General features: G+C 38.2%; 1 protein-coding gene across 9 annotated transcripts in view; it reads right to left on the bottom strand.

The window, feature by feature from the left end:
• ESRRG (estrogen related receptor gamma) overlaps positions 1-15,694 on the bottom strand; it is a 594,335-nt gene that overhangs the window by 157,970 nt on the left and 420,671 nt on the right. The window lies entirely within an intron of this gene.

Genomic DNA, 15,694 nt, shown 5'->3' with positions numbered 1-15,694 from the left:
TGGGTGTAAAACATCTGTAAATCTCTTCAAAAATCTTATCCCAGCCTTACCTCTTGCACAGTCCCAGGTCAACTTCTACCCTGATCTCAAGTCACCCCCTTGGCTGACACCCACATGGAATTAATTACCCACGGTTCCTAGGAAGCAGCATTCTCTTTCCTGCTGGTCCTCTGCATGTGCTGCTTTTATCATTTCTTTAGTAAAACTCTCCCAAGGCTCACAAGACTGAGTTAGGGCTCCTTATGGATGTTGCTAGCTCATCCCATACTTATCTTTCCAGTGAGTTCTTCTCTTAGCACTTACGATACTTTATTATAGGTCTATTGAGTTGCCTACCTCTTGTCCCAACTGTCTATTCCAGTGTTCTTTTTTTTTTTTCTTATATGGGGTCTTGCTATGTTGCCCAGTCTGGTCTCGAACTCTTGGGTTCAAGCAATTCTCCCCCCTCAGCCTCCCGAGTAGCTGGGGTTACAAACACACAACACCTGGCCCAACCATATATTCCTTGAGGGCAGCCAGCACTTATTCCTTTGAAAATCTACGTCCAATAGAGCATCTAGTCAAGTTAGTCACCCACAGGAAACACTAATTTGTCAACTTAATATTTGGCATTTCTATTCTTGACTCCCTCATTTTAGTGTTTAGCCACAAACTATTCATTAAAAAACTAGAATAAAACTGATGGCAATCTACCGATAACATATCATTTCTCATAAAGCAATGCAGATTTACAGGACAATTGATACAAAGAGATCCTAAATTCCAGTTGCTTCAGCCCCTTCATGTGATGTGGAAGACCACAGAGGGGTGAATATGTACTGACTCACAGTGACCTATGATCACTAGACCCTATGATTACTTGACCCTCTTTATAAGAAGATGGGCTAGTTAATCAGAGAAATGAGGCTAAAACTGAGGTATTCCCACTTCCAGTCCAATGGTCCTTACCTATGAAAACTTAGGTATCGATACCTAAGAACCCGATAACAACAAACACTAAGAACACCAGGTACTCTCCTATGAGCTCCTGTTTTGCAGATTAGAGATTTAAGGCAGAGAGAGAAAAAGGCAACATACCCAGAAGCATAGAGCTAACAAGTGCTACAGCCAGGATTTGAACCCAGGCGAGTCTGGATCCAAAGTCCGCACTCTTAAATATGATGCAACGCTGCCTAACTCTGATCTTGTACATGTAATTGAATGCTGTTTATGATAAGAAATAAAAGATGGAAATCTTATAAGTGCTTTGTGTAGTTGTTGTTGTTGTTGGTCGGAAAGGAAATTTTGATGCCTGACATAGGAGCCTGAGAGTGATAGGATAAGGGTGGTTGTTGGCATTGTCTTTTGCTGTTGTCAGGCTTATGGAGCGAGGGCAGCTGTGGAACAGGATAGGGTTGCTTTTAGAGAATGGAATCTCTCAACACCTCAAAAAGAAATCCCTCAACTTGTCTCTGTGCCACTATGGTTTGTGGCCAGTTTAATTCCACAGAAACCAAACAGAGCATGTCACCAAAGCAACAGGTGTCAGGTGGTACACAATGCATTTTAACAATCCCAAAATAATGCTATTGTTCATGATAGGAAAAAAAAAAAGTAACGCATAATCATGAGAGTGTGTTCTGAAACACATTTAAAAGGGAATGACAAGTGTACCATAAAAATACAGTCACTGGTAAAAATGATGGCGAATATAAATATCTCTTATCTAAGGTCTGCAGAAATTCAATGTTTTTAGCTTTGATGGGATGGGATCTTTTTGGAAAAGGCAACCTTTCTCCTGCGGTGTAGAATGCAAACCCTACGTGATGTGTGTAGCCACTTCATCTTAGTTTTTAAGCTCCTACAGTACATGGATCATGTCACAGAAGTCCCCATAAAAGAGCTCAAAGGTGACCATTGCCACAGAAAAGTGGAGTCATCTGAGCTAACCATAAACTCCAAATTTGCTGTGCTCAGTATCCAACATCATTTTTTTTTCATAGTCTTTCTCTACCTATGAATTTTAAACAACCTTGATGTGTCTGCCTATCTCTCTCTTGAAACACACAACTAAAAAAACTAAAGGCTTGTTAACTAAAATACACTTGGTAAAAAGAAAAAAAAAATAAATGCTAACTAAGTCTAATGCAAGTCTTTGAATAATAAAAGTTTCAATGTGTACATTTTGCAGTGACAGTGACAATCTGGTACAACAAGTCCATGTGACAAGTATGGAGGCATTTGGATCATACCCTATATGGCAAAAGCACTTGACTCTTAAATAGGAATTTGACTTCTGGAGATTTTTTCCTTGTACCCTAAGCAGGTAAAAGCAAGCATAACCTTTCCTAATACTGTCTCTAAGTGCTTCTACTCTTGAATGCTATCAAATGTGTCAGAAAAGAGACATTAGTATCAGAGTTTTCCTCTAGGTTCATATATTCAACAAATATCTGAGCCCTTTAAAATTAAAGGGCTTTAAAACTTGGGAAACTCCTTCTTGAAATAAGTAATGGTAAGTGTATGTGAACTGCAGGAGGCAGGATCACATATTGATCGTGAGCTAACATACTGGAGTCAAACTCAGCTCAAGTTCTGCCTGATTCTACCATTTTCTGCATGCCTCTGGGACAACTCGTAAATTTGAAGTTATTTTCCTCATGAAGGAAATGAGGATAGGTAATAATAATTGATACATTATGAGGCTGCTGTTAAAATTAAGTAAGGCCATGTATTTAAGATGCTCAGCAGAGTGTCAAACAGAGAGCGAGCACTGATCATTCACAGAATTGTTAACTAAACTCAGGGAAGGGGCACAGGAGAAAGCTTAGGAGGGACTCAGGAAGGTGCTGGTTCTCAGCACAGAAGTAAGGAAGTGCCACACAGAGAACTTCTTCTGGCCTTGTGCTAGTCCATCAAAAGGCCCGAATAAAAGGCACTTTGTGAGAAGCACAAGCAAACCGCCAAACAAAAGACCAACGCACGACATGGACCTAGTCATAAAAGGAGGAGGAACATTCACAAAAAGAGTAATTACCCCCAGAGTCAGGGAACTCAGGCAGGACTGCTAGCTAGATTTAGAATAAAACAAGGAAAGGCCAGAGGAGAACAATGAAAGGTCCTAGCATGTAGAGTTTGTGTCTGAAGTTTTCCTCTCTGAAATAAAACCTGTACACCTGAACTGTCTGCTCTGATAGGGACTGCAGAAAGTGCCTGGCATTTCCTCAGGGAGGAAGAGTAAGAAAGGGAAACGTACAGGAGAACTTAGCAAGGGGATGGTGGGGGAATCCTGTTTAATGATTGTCCAGGGAGGTAGGGCAGAAAAGCTGCCTTCTAGCCACGGAATATATTTGTTTCACTCTAACTCCTTTACAGAAGAGCAGGTCTACTTGACAAGCTTTTTCTTAAATCACATTCATATCTTTCCCTATGTATCTCCTTATTTGTGGCTGTTCACTTGTATCCTTTGTAATATATATATATATATATATATATATATATATATTTTTTTTTTTTAAAGGCAGTAAATGTAAGCACTTTCATATCTCGTCTTATGTATCTCCTCATTTGTGGCTGTTCACTTGTATCCTTTGTAGTATTTTTTTTTAAGGCATTAAATGTAAGCAAAGTTTTTCCCTGAATTCTGTGAGCCATCCTAGCAAATGAACCAAACACTAGGAGAGGGTCATGGGTACTGCAACTTATAGCTAGTTGGTCAGAGGCTTAGGTCACAATCTGGTCCTTGTTACTGGCACCTGAAGCGGAAGGAAGTCTTATGGGGACTGAGCCCCCAACCTGTGGGATCTGATGCTATCTTCAGGTAAATATTATCACATTTGACTTACAGGAAACCCAGTTGGTTTCTACCGGAGAATTGCTGAGTGTATGTGAAAACTCCCAACACATCCGGTCACAGATGTTGAGTAGAGAGGAACAGTCTATTTTGCCTTTAGGTTTTGTGTCAGAAGTGGGATGTTGAGTGATTGTGTAAGAGTATGCCAAACACTTTATCTTTTCCTATCTCTAATAGTATATTTTTATAAATATTTGGAGATTAAAAAAAATACAACCCTACCAAAGAAAAAAACCAGTAGAACCTGAGCTGAGCAGCCAGCTGATATGCTTACAAAATTTATGTAAGTGTATCATTTTCACATCAAAACAGGAAGAGAAACAAGGCTTTTTCTTCCCCAAATCAAGAATTAATGAGTATTATCCATGGAAAGCACATAGATACATTTTTAGGATCAGTCTAAGGCAATCAATGAAAAACTCGGTGGAGAAAGGAATGTTAGCAAGTAAAAATCCAGGGAACTGGCACAGAAATCTGATATGCAGGTACTAAAGAGCTGAGCTCTAACACTTCACATTTAAGGGATTTCTGAAAATGAATGACAAAACATTAGGTATTTTTAAGACTTAGTTCCGACTGCCTCTTTTCTAAAAACCTTTAATATTATCTAATCATAACATTTGGAATATTCTTAATTCCCCATTTTATTTTAACAACTTAATGGAAAATGTTACCAGTGGACTAAAATCTCTCACTATACCTATAGTCTAAAATCATTCGATACTTTCAAAGCTTTTACAATACACAAAGCAGTGTAATGAGGGGGTTAAGAACACAGGCTCGGGGTTTAAACTTTCTGGGACTCAGTTATTCTTTGGGCAACTAATTCTCTATGCCTTAGGTTCCACATCTATAAAAAAGATAATATAATAATAGTAGCCTCTACTTCATTGGGATGATGCAAGAATTAAGTAAGATAATTAATGTAAAAACAATGTGTGGCACATTATAAAAATGAATATATTATTATTAAACTAATGTATTCATTATTATTATAAATTAACAAATTCTTCATCTATTACTGGTATAAAGGCATTTTATTGAACATATCTCAAACCCTCCAAAAATATTTAAACATTTTCACCTCACACCCATTAGGATGGTCACTATAAAAAAAGAAAATAGCAAGTGCTAGAAAATATGTGAAGAAATTGGAACTCTTAGGCCCTCTTAATGGGAATATAAAATGGTACAGCTGCTGTGGCAAATGGTATGGAGGGTCCTTAAAAAATTAAAAATATTTTGGAGGCCAAGGCAGGAGGACCACTTCAGGCCAGGAGTTCGAGACCAGCCTGAGTGAGTGGGACCCCACCTCTACAAAAAATAGAAAAATTAGCCAGGCATGGTGGTGTGTACCTGTAGTCCTAGCAACTTGGGAGGTTGAGGCAGGAGGATTGCTTGAGTCCAGGAGTTAGAGGTTGTAGTGAGCTATGTTGATGATGCCACTGAACTCTAACCCAGGCAACAGAACAAGAACTTAGCTCAAAATAAATAAAATAAAAATAGAATTATGATATGATCCAGCAATATTACTTCTTAGGATGTGTAAATATGCAAGAGAACTGAAAATAGCATCTTAAAAAATGTTTATACAACCATGTTCATTGTAACATTATTTACCATAGCCAAGAGGTGTAAGCAACCTAAATGTCCATCAGTGAATGGATACAGAAAATACACACACACACACACACAAAAGAATACAGTAGTTGCCCACATATCTACGGTTTTACTTTCAGATATTTCAGTTCCCCAAGGTGCAGTACAATAAGATATTTTGAGAGAGAGACCACATTCACATACCTTCTATTATAGTATATTATTATAATCATCTTATTATTGTTAATCTCTTATGCCTAATATATAAATTAAACTATATCATGGATTTGTATATAAAGGAAAAAAATCATAGTGTATGTATAGGGTTCAGTACTATTATAGTTTTTTGCACCCACTGAGGGTGGTCCTGGAACATATAGGCCACAAAGAAGGGGAAACTACTGTATTATCCAGTTTATAAAAGAAATCTTGCCATATACAAAACCATAGGTGAACCTTGAGGACATCATGCTAAATGAGATAAACCAGTCACAACAAATGCAAATACTGCAAGATTCTACTTAGATGAGGTATCTAGAAGAGCCAAACACATAGAAACAGAAAGTAGAATGGAGGTTGCTGGGGTGGGGGTGGGGAGAGTGGAGAGGTGGGGGGAAACAAAGAGTTGGTTTTTAATGAGTATAGAGTTTCAGTTGGACAAGATGAAAAGGTGAACAACAATGTACATACAGTTAACACTGATGTACCATACGCTTAGAAATGGTTCAGATGGCAAATTTTATGTCATATCTAAACATCATTTCTTTTAAATATGAATTTATATTTACTTTTTGTTGTTTTTTTTAGAGACAGGGTCTCCCTCTATTGCCCAGGCTAGAGTACAGTGGCATCATAGCTCACTGTAGCCTCCAACTTCTGGTCTCAAGCGATCCCCCTGCCTCAGCCTCTCGAGTAGCTGGGACTACAGCCATGCGCCACCACACCCAGCTAATTTTTAAAATATTGTTTTGTAGAGACAGGGTCTTGCTATGTTGCCCAGGCTGGTCTCAAATTCCTGGGCTCAAGAGACTCCCCCCTACCTATGCCTTCCAAAGTACTAGGATCACAGGTGCTAGCCACTGTTCCCAGCCATTTTACTTTTAAGTATAAACACTAAAATATTTTACCAGCACTCTTTACCTAATTTTCCTTTTATGTGAAACTTTGAAATTGTATAAATGAGCTCCAATGACTAGGTCTTCACATTGTTGAAATCCCATTATCAGCAACTTTAAAAGAAAGTGAATTAATATAGTTTATAACTTGAGTTAATGTATAACTTATAAGGTATTATTGAAGTTTATCAATATATCAGAAATATGATATATTAAAATGATATATTTTAATATATCAGAAAAATAAATCACTGTCTTGGGCTTTATAAAAAAAAAAAATCTTACTCATGCCATTCATTCATGCCAAAATTCTGAACCTCACCCTGCCATTTCTTGCAATTTGCCTAACATCTTGGCTTTTAACAAGCTCTTACTGATGTTCTCTTTCCTACAGATTTAGCAAATCATATTGAACTATTTATATACTCCTACAACTATTTACCAAACAAAAGTGACCCACACCAATAGGAACTTCTGACAACAGAACTCTCACTATTCATTTTTATTTTCTCCTACATTTAGGGTGAACATTCTAGTATACCATCACTGTTTTTAACCATAACTAATTTTGAGTTTCCTGAAGGAATGGCTTTTATTGTATAATTATTTTAATGTATGTATAAAAAGCATGCACTTTCAAAACTAGAAAGGACAAAGTATCGTTCCAACTATTTTGTGCTCCAGCATTTCATATGCTGATCTCTAGACTGAGGCAATTCTCACAAGGGCTGAATGAAACAACCTCCTGTGTCAAGACTTGGTTTTGGGTGGAGGGAGAGTAAGAAGAAATGAAGGAAAGCTAGTCGAATATTCAGAGAGCACTGATGCCTTTGTTTGGGAGTTTATCTTGTAATCAAAGAACAGCCTCTATTACCTTCATCAAAACAAACAGTCATCAGATAGTACAGATTATGGATGGCCTGTCCTCAGGGAAAAAGGCCAGTGACCTGCAGGCAGACTCAACCTACTTCCTAAGAAGTCCAATCATAAATATAAAATCGTACCCTGAAAAAAGGCAGGAAAGTCAATGGTATTTTTATAAGTAACTGGAACTGATCTGTGAAGTCCTTCAGACCAGAACATATGAACACCACAAACCTCTTTCTCAATAGCTACTTGCTGGGAGAGCCCATGAATTTGCCAGGTTGTAGGTTGGGGCAGGCTAAGAAAAGAAAATTACCAACAAAATCTTTGGAGGAAACGTCAAGGCAAGGGCTTCCTTTTCATAAGAGAGCAACTGAATCAGGAGTAAATATATTTGAATGGCCAAGTTGAGTCAGAACAGGGGATGTTACCACACTGGAACTAGAGAAGGTACCAGGTTTTATGCTAGTTCCACTCAAAATCAGCACCTGAAGAGCAGCTTGCTTTCCATGCTGCTACTTCTGAGAGTACTGGTTCAGGTGAGCCATGGGGGATTTACTTTATTTTCTAAGTGCAGAGGGTTTTATTTTATTTTTTTTAAGTTGACAAAAATAAATAAGAGTCTAAGCCAGGCAGAGAGCCTACGCCTATAATCCCAGCACTCTGGGAGGCCAAGGTGGGAGGATAGCTTGAGGTCAGGATTTCAAGACCAGCCTGAGCAAGAGGAAGACCGTCTTTACCAAAAATAGAAAAAATTAGCTGGGCATGGTGGCACATGCCTGTAGTCCCAGCTACTCCAGAGGATTGCCTGTGGGTACTCTAGCCCAGTGGATAGAGTGAGACTTCTGTCTCTGGGGGGAAAAATAAAAGGATCCACCCACAAAATATAATCTCTTAAAATAATCACTCTTATTTTATATAACCAAAAGATCCAAATTTTTCATCAGCCACTGTTACTTAATTTACATTGATTTTACATTGATTCTGTTTCTGATTACATAACTGATATACATATACATACACATGTTTATATATACATGTGCACTATGTCATAGTGCTCACATATGTGTAATTAAAATAGGCTTAAAATATGCAAACAGAGAAAAAGAGACTAGAAAATCTGATCCCTCAAGAAGTAAAAATATTCTGAAAATGGAGATAATAGACTAAAAAAATCATCATGATAGAGAATTTGGTTTCAGTTTAAATAAATGATAATGTATGCAAAGCTGCCTAAAAAATCCTCTGGAGCAAAAATCTTGTTAATCACTGTTGCCTACAAGGAAGATAAAGGGGGTGTTTTGGTCTAAAAGTTACCCACTCTATGGCTGGCAGGTCAAATTCAGCCTCGGGCTTGTTAGTGTATGTCCCCAAGCTCAGAGTGTTTTTTATATTTTTAAACAGCTTAAAATACAAAACAAAGAGTATGGAACAGCGAAAGCATGTGGCCTACATATCCTAATGCATTTGCTATCCTAAGATACTTAAACTACTTAATTTACTATCTGGCCTTTTATTAGAAAAAGTCTGTTGACTAGTAGCTCTGCAACAACCTAAGAAGTATGACAACATAGGTGAGTTTCTAAAAGTCAGAACAAACCACAGATAAAGAATAACTACTCATTTCCCCTAAGAAGTGGTTCTACTAAGTCAAAACCAAGAGAGTGAAATTGTAAATTACGCTGTTTTTAGACCCTCCTTCACCTAACACATCTTCTCCACCAAAAGAAAGTCTGCAATACTTTTACTATCAAAATAAACACTAACCTAACTATTAAAATAACAAGAGCAGAATGATATTAGGTGTTTATAATTTGGCAACATGAATGCATTTCAAACACTCAGACAAAATTGGCATCCAATGCAAGAAAAAGTAGAAAAGTCAACTAAATTTACAACAAAAGCAAATCTTCTGAGTTAAAGCAAATGAATTACAGACATTTATTTTGAAAATATTACTTCTATATTTAATATAATACTGCATTCAAACTGATAATCACTGAGATTCATCAAGTCAATTTAGACATTTCCATATTATTTTGGATTTTAATTTTAGAACATAGTTTTAAAGCTGCCAGTTACTATAAAACGGGGTAGTTTTTATTTTCCTAAACACTATTTAAGTTAAATAGAAAACATTTTATTCTTTTCCTTTGGAAGGTTCCTGTGATGTACAGATACTCAATTTGTACGTTCTTATTTCCTCCACTGCTGCAAATATTCTAAGACTGAAATAGCACATGATGGCAAAGAAAATTCGACATCCAGGAAGGATCCTCTAGGACAACATCACTTGCTTCAGGAAGGAGTCAGGCAACTCCCAATGTGGCAAAGAAGTTGATAGCATCCAATGGAAGGGCTATGCCCATATGCCTTTAGCATATGGCCTGCAGGCAAATGCCTAATCTTTGATAGCAAATATTTAAGGTGAGATTTAGGCTCTTATCAATGCTACCTTTATGTGGTTTTGTTTTTTTTCTTTCAATGCTACCTTTAGACCTAGGCAAGAAAATCCCCTTTCTGAAAGCCCTGGGCTTTAGGAGGCATCCACAGTGCAAGGAGGAGCCCATTCAAAGTGCTAAGGGGACATAAGGGGACAAGCCCAGCTGGAGCCATCCCGTGTGCACCCCATGATTTCAAGTTCCTGTGACCCTCTATTTCCGTGGCTAAATCACTCAAGTCCATTTACAGAGCTTGAGAGATTCTTCTCTTGGGTCCATCCTCTGCAAGCCAGACTGGACCAACCTGCCCTACTGGTGTGCACATTTTGAGACCAGTGCAAGGTCAAAGGAGAGCTGTTTGGAAGGGGTCCTTGGGCCTTGGACATGGGGGCAGTAGTATCCACACTATGTACGAGATGAGTCACAGACTGGGCACCAGCTCTTCTTGTATTGCTTCTTTCTGACACAAATCTCCTAGGCATCTAAGACTGAAAAATAAAAAGCTAGCCTCCCAGGCCATTATGAGAGTATATTTGGTCAAATAAGAGCCTAGAACCTTTTTCATTTAGCAGTTTGTTATCTTGCTTTGTAACTTTGGCTCCAAATCCCATGTGTGAAGCTTAACTAGGAATCTGATGTTTTGTGCAAGTTCCAAGATTCAGGCTTTCTTTTTGATTTACCTAGTTTCCCTTCTATATCACTGGGGGGAAAAAGTTAATTGATCATCATAAAACTAAATAAAACAGAATATCCAGGCATTCCACCTAAATGCCTCTGAGCATAAAAGGGTACCATTGGTGAGAAATGGCTGCAGGGAGAGATGGTTTATGATCATAGCTACAGGGTAGATAACTGTGAGCCCAGGAAGGTTACATACAAATCCTTCGAGTTTAGCATCAAGGATCACTCTTTGTGCTAGATTATTCGAACCATCCAGTGCTTAAGTCTCCCAGTCATATTCCCAATATCAACCAAAGTTAATAATTTATTGAACACTTACTATGGGTCAGACACCTTGACATACATTCTCTCATTTAACCCTCATCATCTGGGAAATAGAGGCATAGAGAGGTTAAGGTATCACAGCTGATAAGTGGCTGAGACTTAGGCCTGGCTTTACATGACTCTAAAACCTATGCTCCAATGAATGTCTAAAAAAATCCCATATTTTTCAATATATAATTTCTTTTTAAAAAAAATGTGGGAGAAAGAATGCCTTACCTCTAGCACTAGAATGAACAGTTGGAATGGCCATATATATGATGAAAAAATATATATATAAATTATTTTCCTTATTCTTATATATAAATAAAAACTTCAAGGAGCTAGTGTTTTGTGTATTAAATAATGAAATATATAGTGACCTTTTTTGGATATAAAGATGTTTTCCTTCTTCTACCTCCTTAACAAAAGTCCAAAAAAAAATCTCTTAATGAAAAGGTCCACCCCCAAAATATTCCCATTCATTTATGAATTGAGGCCAAAATTGGAATTCAAAAAAAAAAAAATCAGAATAACAATTCACACACAAAAAAGTAATATGCCTAGAAAAATGACAATGAAATCATTGCTGCCACTGTAACCCTAGTGCCCTATTGAATGACAGGGTAGAACGGTCAAAGTTCTCTAAAAAGTTTTTTGGTCAGAAAAAAAAGAAAACAAAAATCAAAAAACGAAACCTTGACTTCTACCTAAGTGCTGAACTAATTCAATAGTTTTTCAATGATAACCTAAAAACAGTCAATAAATAAAATATGCCTTTCTGATTGACTTTCACTGAAATCTATGAATAATTGCCATTCCCGACAGAAATACCACATTCAGCTTTGAAGAGAACAATTTGCATTACCTTTCTCAAGAAATGCTCTAGATATACATTCTTTGGTTCCAAGTTTAAGAAGTATTTTGCCCAACTTTTAAAACTTCTATGTTTATGGCACATTTGATAACCAATCCTAACTTATTTTTATAAGTTATTATAATCAGAAGTAAAGGTTCGAAAGAGGCCATATTGTCCATGAATATGCCTTTGGATACACATGTGCCTTAAGTCAACGAGGGTAGAACCAAGTCCTGGGGAAGTGGTAGCCACACTTACATAACGTCCTGGCTGTTAGGGTTCCGTGTCTGCAGAAAGACTTGTTCTCAAGGGGAGTTATGTAATCTCTTCTTATTCCCCCCGAGAGCTTGTTTTAAGGGAGGGTAGGAAGCAAGGGCGACCTGTCAAGGAGAGTTTGCCTGCAATGCTGCCCGAAGGCAGGAGCGTGGTGGATTCTACAGCAGCCCCAGCAACAGAGTCTGGGCCACTCTTTGGAGTTCAATGGCGATCACTACTGTATTTGGCCACAGAAAGGAGGGGCCGTTCCAATCTTCCTTACAATTACCGCCCTAATTATTACATTATACTTTCACAATTTAATCCCTTTATTTGCCTCACTGCATTTTTGGGGCTAAGTAAGCACCACAGTGTGACGCCTGATGATGCAGCTAGCGGGGTAGCCTTACGGAGGGCTGCCCAGCTGCCAGCTCCAAGCACAGCCAGGTGGGCAAGTCCAGAGTGCTAATCTGGACAGTGACATCTCTGTCTCCTGCTCAAAATCCTTGAAACTTGCTCTCTCCACAATATGGAGTAAAACTGAGCACATACATCAATGCCAAGAATCACCCTGTGCTTTGCTCCGTTAAGCTTTTGGTAGCATTTCAGTAGCCTAAAGAATAATCATGCATAGAATTCCAATTGTTCTGTTCTAATTATTGCTCAGCAAATAACTATCGCATAGCTATTAATATGTAAGCTTTATGATTTTTTTTTTCAAATAAGTGTCAGGAAATTTTTTCACATAGTTATTCTATCTTTACAAAACATGCTGAAGACCCAAGAGTTTAATACCTAAAAATTTGGTATTCCCTTAAGGCAGGAGACATTTGTCCATGGAATTTGCCTCAATCTATAGAACCTTTTGGAACACAGCCTTAATCAAATGTTGATAAGATGAAAATCCAACCAGCATGCTGCCTGACTCACAGTAGGTTCTCAGTAAATATTTGTTGAATAAATGGGAGTGGTTTTCACACTGAGAACTTCTTGTTTATATTAGCATACACAATCCTTGTTCATTTATCCCAAAATATTTGCTTATCTTTGTATAGTTAGACCCAGAGCTGTGTAAACTGATTTAACCAAATCAAATTACTAACAGCTTAAATTTCATATACTGTGTAACCATAAGATCTATAACACTGTTGAACAATGGCTGGTAAATAACCCAAAGACTTGAGGTGTATTTTCATTCTCAACTTTTGCCATGTTAGTAAATAGGCAGAAGACATTTTTCAAATGCCCTAAAGTGAATACAAAGCCTTGTGTATAGACCACCACTGTTTTTAGCTTACTCACTTTACGTGTGATTTTATATTTTGTTTTACAATTAAGCATTGTGAGAAGTAGATATCAATGCCTTCAATTTATGGATAATGATAAAGAAAATAAAGATCCAGTGGATGAAGGATTTTTGTAAGAAAATAGTAATAAAATATGGCAATAATGAGCCAGAAAATAGAAACATACACTATTAAAATATTTAGAGAATTTTCATATATGCAGCACACTAACTTGGCTTTATGTTCTTCAATTAAAACTATGAAAAGGTTGGGCTCAAACATCCACTCTAGTATCTAAGAGTATCGTGTCTTGAGAAACTGTGTGCTTTAAGTAAACTCTCTTAGCTGTGTTCTCATCAGCCACAGATCAAGGAAGCTATGTATCTAACAGACAACACAAAAGCAAGGGGGAGATGGTACAACCTCTTCCACGAAGGATAGTCACTAAAATCTTTGGTGCAACTGATTGAGAAGAGTTGCACTGTCCGATGCTCTTAAAAGGGAAGGGTGGAAGACTTCTCTGTGTGCAAAGGGCTTCAGAACTACCTTTTGTTAAAACATTTAAAAGAATAAGAGCTTACCAAACATTACTTCTTTTGTACTTTAAAAACTATACATCACGGGCCGGGCGCAGTGGCTCACACCTGTAATCCTAGCACTCTGGGAGGCCGAGGTGGGCAGATTGCTCGAGGTCAGGAGTTTGAAACCAGCCTGAGCAAGAGTGAGACCCTGTCTCTACTATAAATAGAAAGAAATTAATTGGCCAACTAATATATATATATATATATATAAATTAGCCGGGCATGGTGGCGAATGCCTGTAGTCCCAGCTACTGGGGAGGCTGAAGCAGCAGGATTGCTTGAGCCCAGGAGTTTGAGGTTGCTGTGAGCTAGGCTGACGCCATGGCACTCACTCTAGCCTGGGCAACCAAGTGAGACTCTGTCTCAAAAAAAAAAAAAAACAAAAAAACAAAAAAAATATACATCACGAAGTCCACGAAGTCATTAAGGGTCGAAGTAAACTGATTTAGTTATGTAAGATGACAGTGGTCAGCTGTCAGTGGTAAACACCACACTCACATGGTATAGAGCAGTGGTTCTTAAACTCGAGCAAGCATCAGAACCACCTGTAGGGCTTGGTGAAACACGGATCACTAGGCCCACCCCCAGAGATTCTGACTGAATCCATACAGTGAGGCTGGGAATTTGCATTTCTAACAAATTCCCTGGTGATGCTGATACTGCTGGTGCCGCTACCCTTTGAGGACCAACAGCATAGACTGCAGCACACTATAGTGCAGTGGATCTTAACCTTGGCTTTGCATTAAGCGTTACCTAGGGAGCTTTTAAAAATCCCCCTGGAAGGGAAAATGCATTTGTACAGGCAATAGGTTTCTTAGGACAAACTAAGATGACTGTCACAGTGTTTTTTCCGGCCCAGGCCCCTAGCTAGCCGGCCTTCCAGGGAGGCGTGAGTCAGCACACTCGTGTAACCAAGGTGTTATCTCCTACGTGAACCCATGCAATCACGCTTTCCCATGACCTGCTGCCACTATCATTCAGAGCCATATATAAGTGCTCCGCCATGTTCTCGGCCATGCTTTTCGCCACTGCTGTATCCCACGACAATAAAGAGCATGTCTCACCTGCCCACCGCCACTGGCCTCTTCTTCCAATTGCTGAAGGCTGTACCTGAGTACGTGCTAGCCACAAGAGGTCCCTCCTCACACCCCTTACTCTGGGCTACACCCAAGACCAATTGATTCAGAATTCCGGGCATGAACCCTGGCCTCGGGATCTTTTTTAAAAAACATCTTCAGGTGACTGCAGTGAGCTGGCAAGCTTGAGAACCACCTCTATGTGAAAACACAGACTTTGTGTCCATGACTGGTTGTTAAGAAGAGACAGTTTGCAAACTTCTAAGCAGAATCATTAGTGTGCTATAGGTCCTCAATAAATAATTATTCTTTCCTTCTCTCATTGTTTTTCAAAAGTGTATCACAAGGCATCTAAAAATGTGAAATCTAATTTTCTGCCAGAATATATATCTACAAGTTGTAAAATGAGCTGAGTTTCTGTATTTGAGGATTACTAGTTTAAAGGGGCACATACAAATTTCAGTCATATTTTTCTACATTTTATGTGTGAAATAATGTTATTTATAAATTTGGAAATATATAAAGGCTTGGGTATGTATCACTTATATACCTTGGAAGTGTATTTTATAATTAAATGTAATTTCATTGGTATAATTTTGAAGTCGTTTATATTAATTCATTCAAAAGGTGGGAAAAGAAGGAAGATTAGTAGATAATTACATTTGTCTAGAGCAATGGTTGCCAAAGTATATGGTCTCTCTACTGGTAGCATCAGCATTTATATTTAGAAACATAAATTCTCAGGCCCCTACCCCATACCTAATGAATGGGAAACTCTGGATGTGAGACCCAGTAATCTACATTT

The sequence above is a fragment of the Microcebus murinus genome, chromosome 23 (assembly GCF_040939455.1).
Source record: "Microcebus murinus isolate Inina chromosome 23, M.murinus_Inina_mat1.0, whole genome shotgun sequence".
Lineage (NCBI taxonomy): Eukaryota > Metazoa > Chordata > Mammalia > Primates > Cheirogaleidae > Microcebus > Microcebus murinus.
Note: the sequence above shows the minus strand (reverse complement) of the source record. Positions and strands in the feature narration are given on the sequence as shown.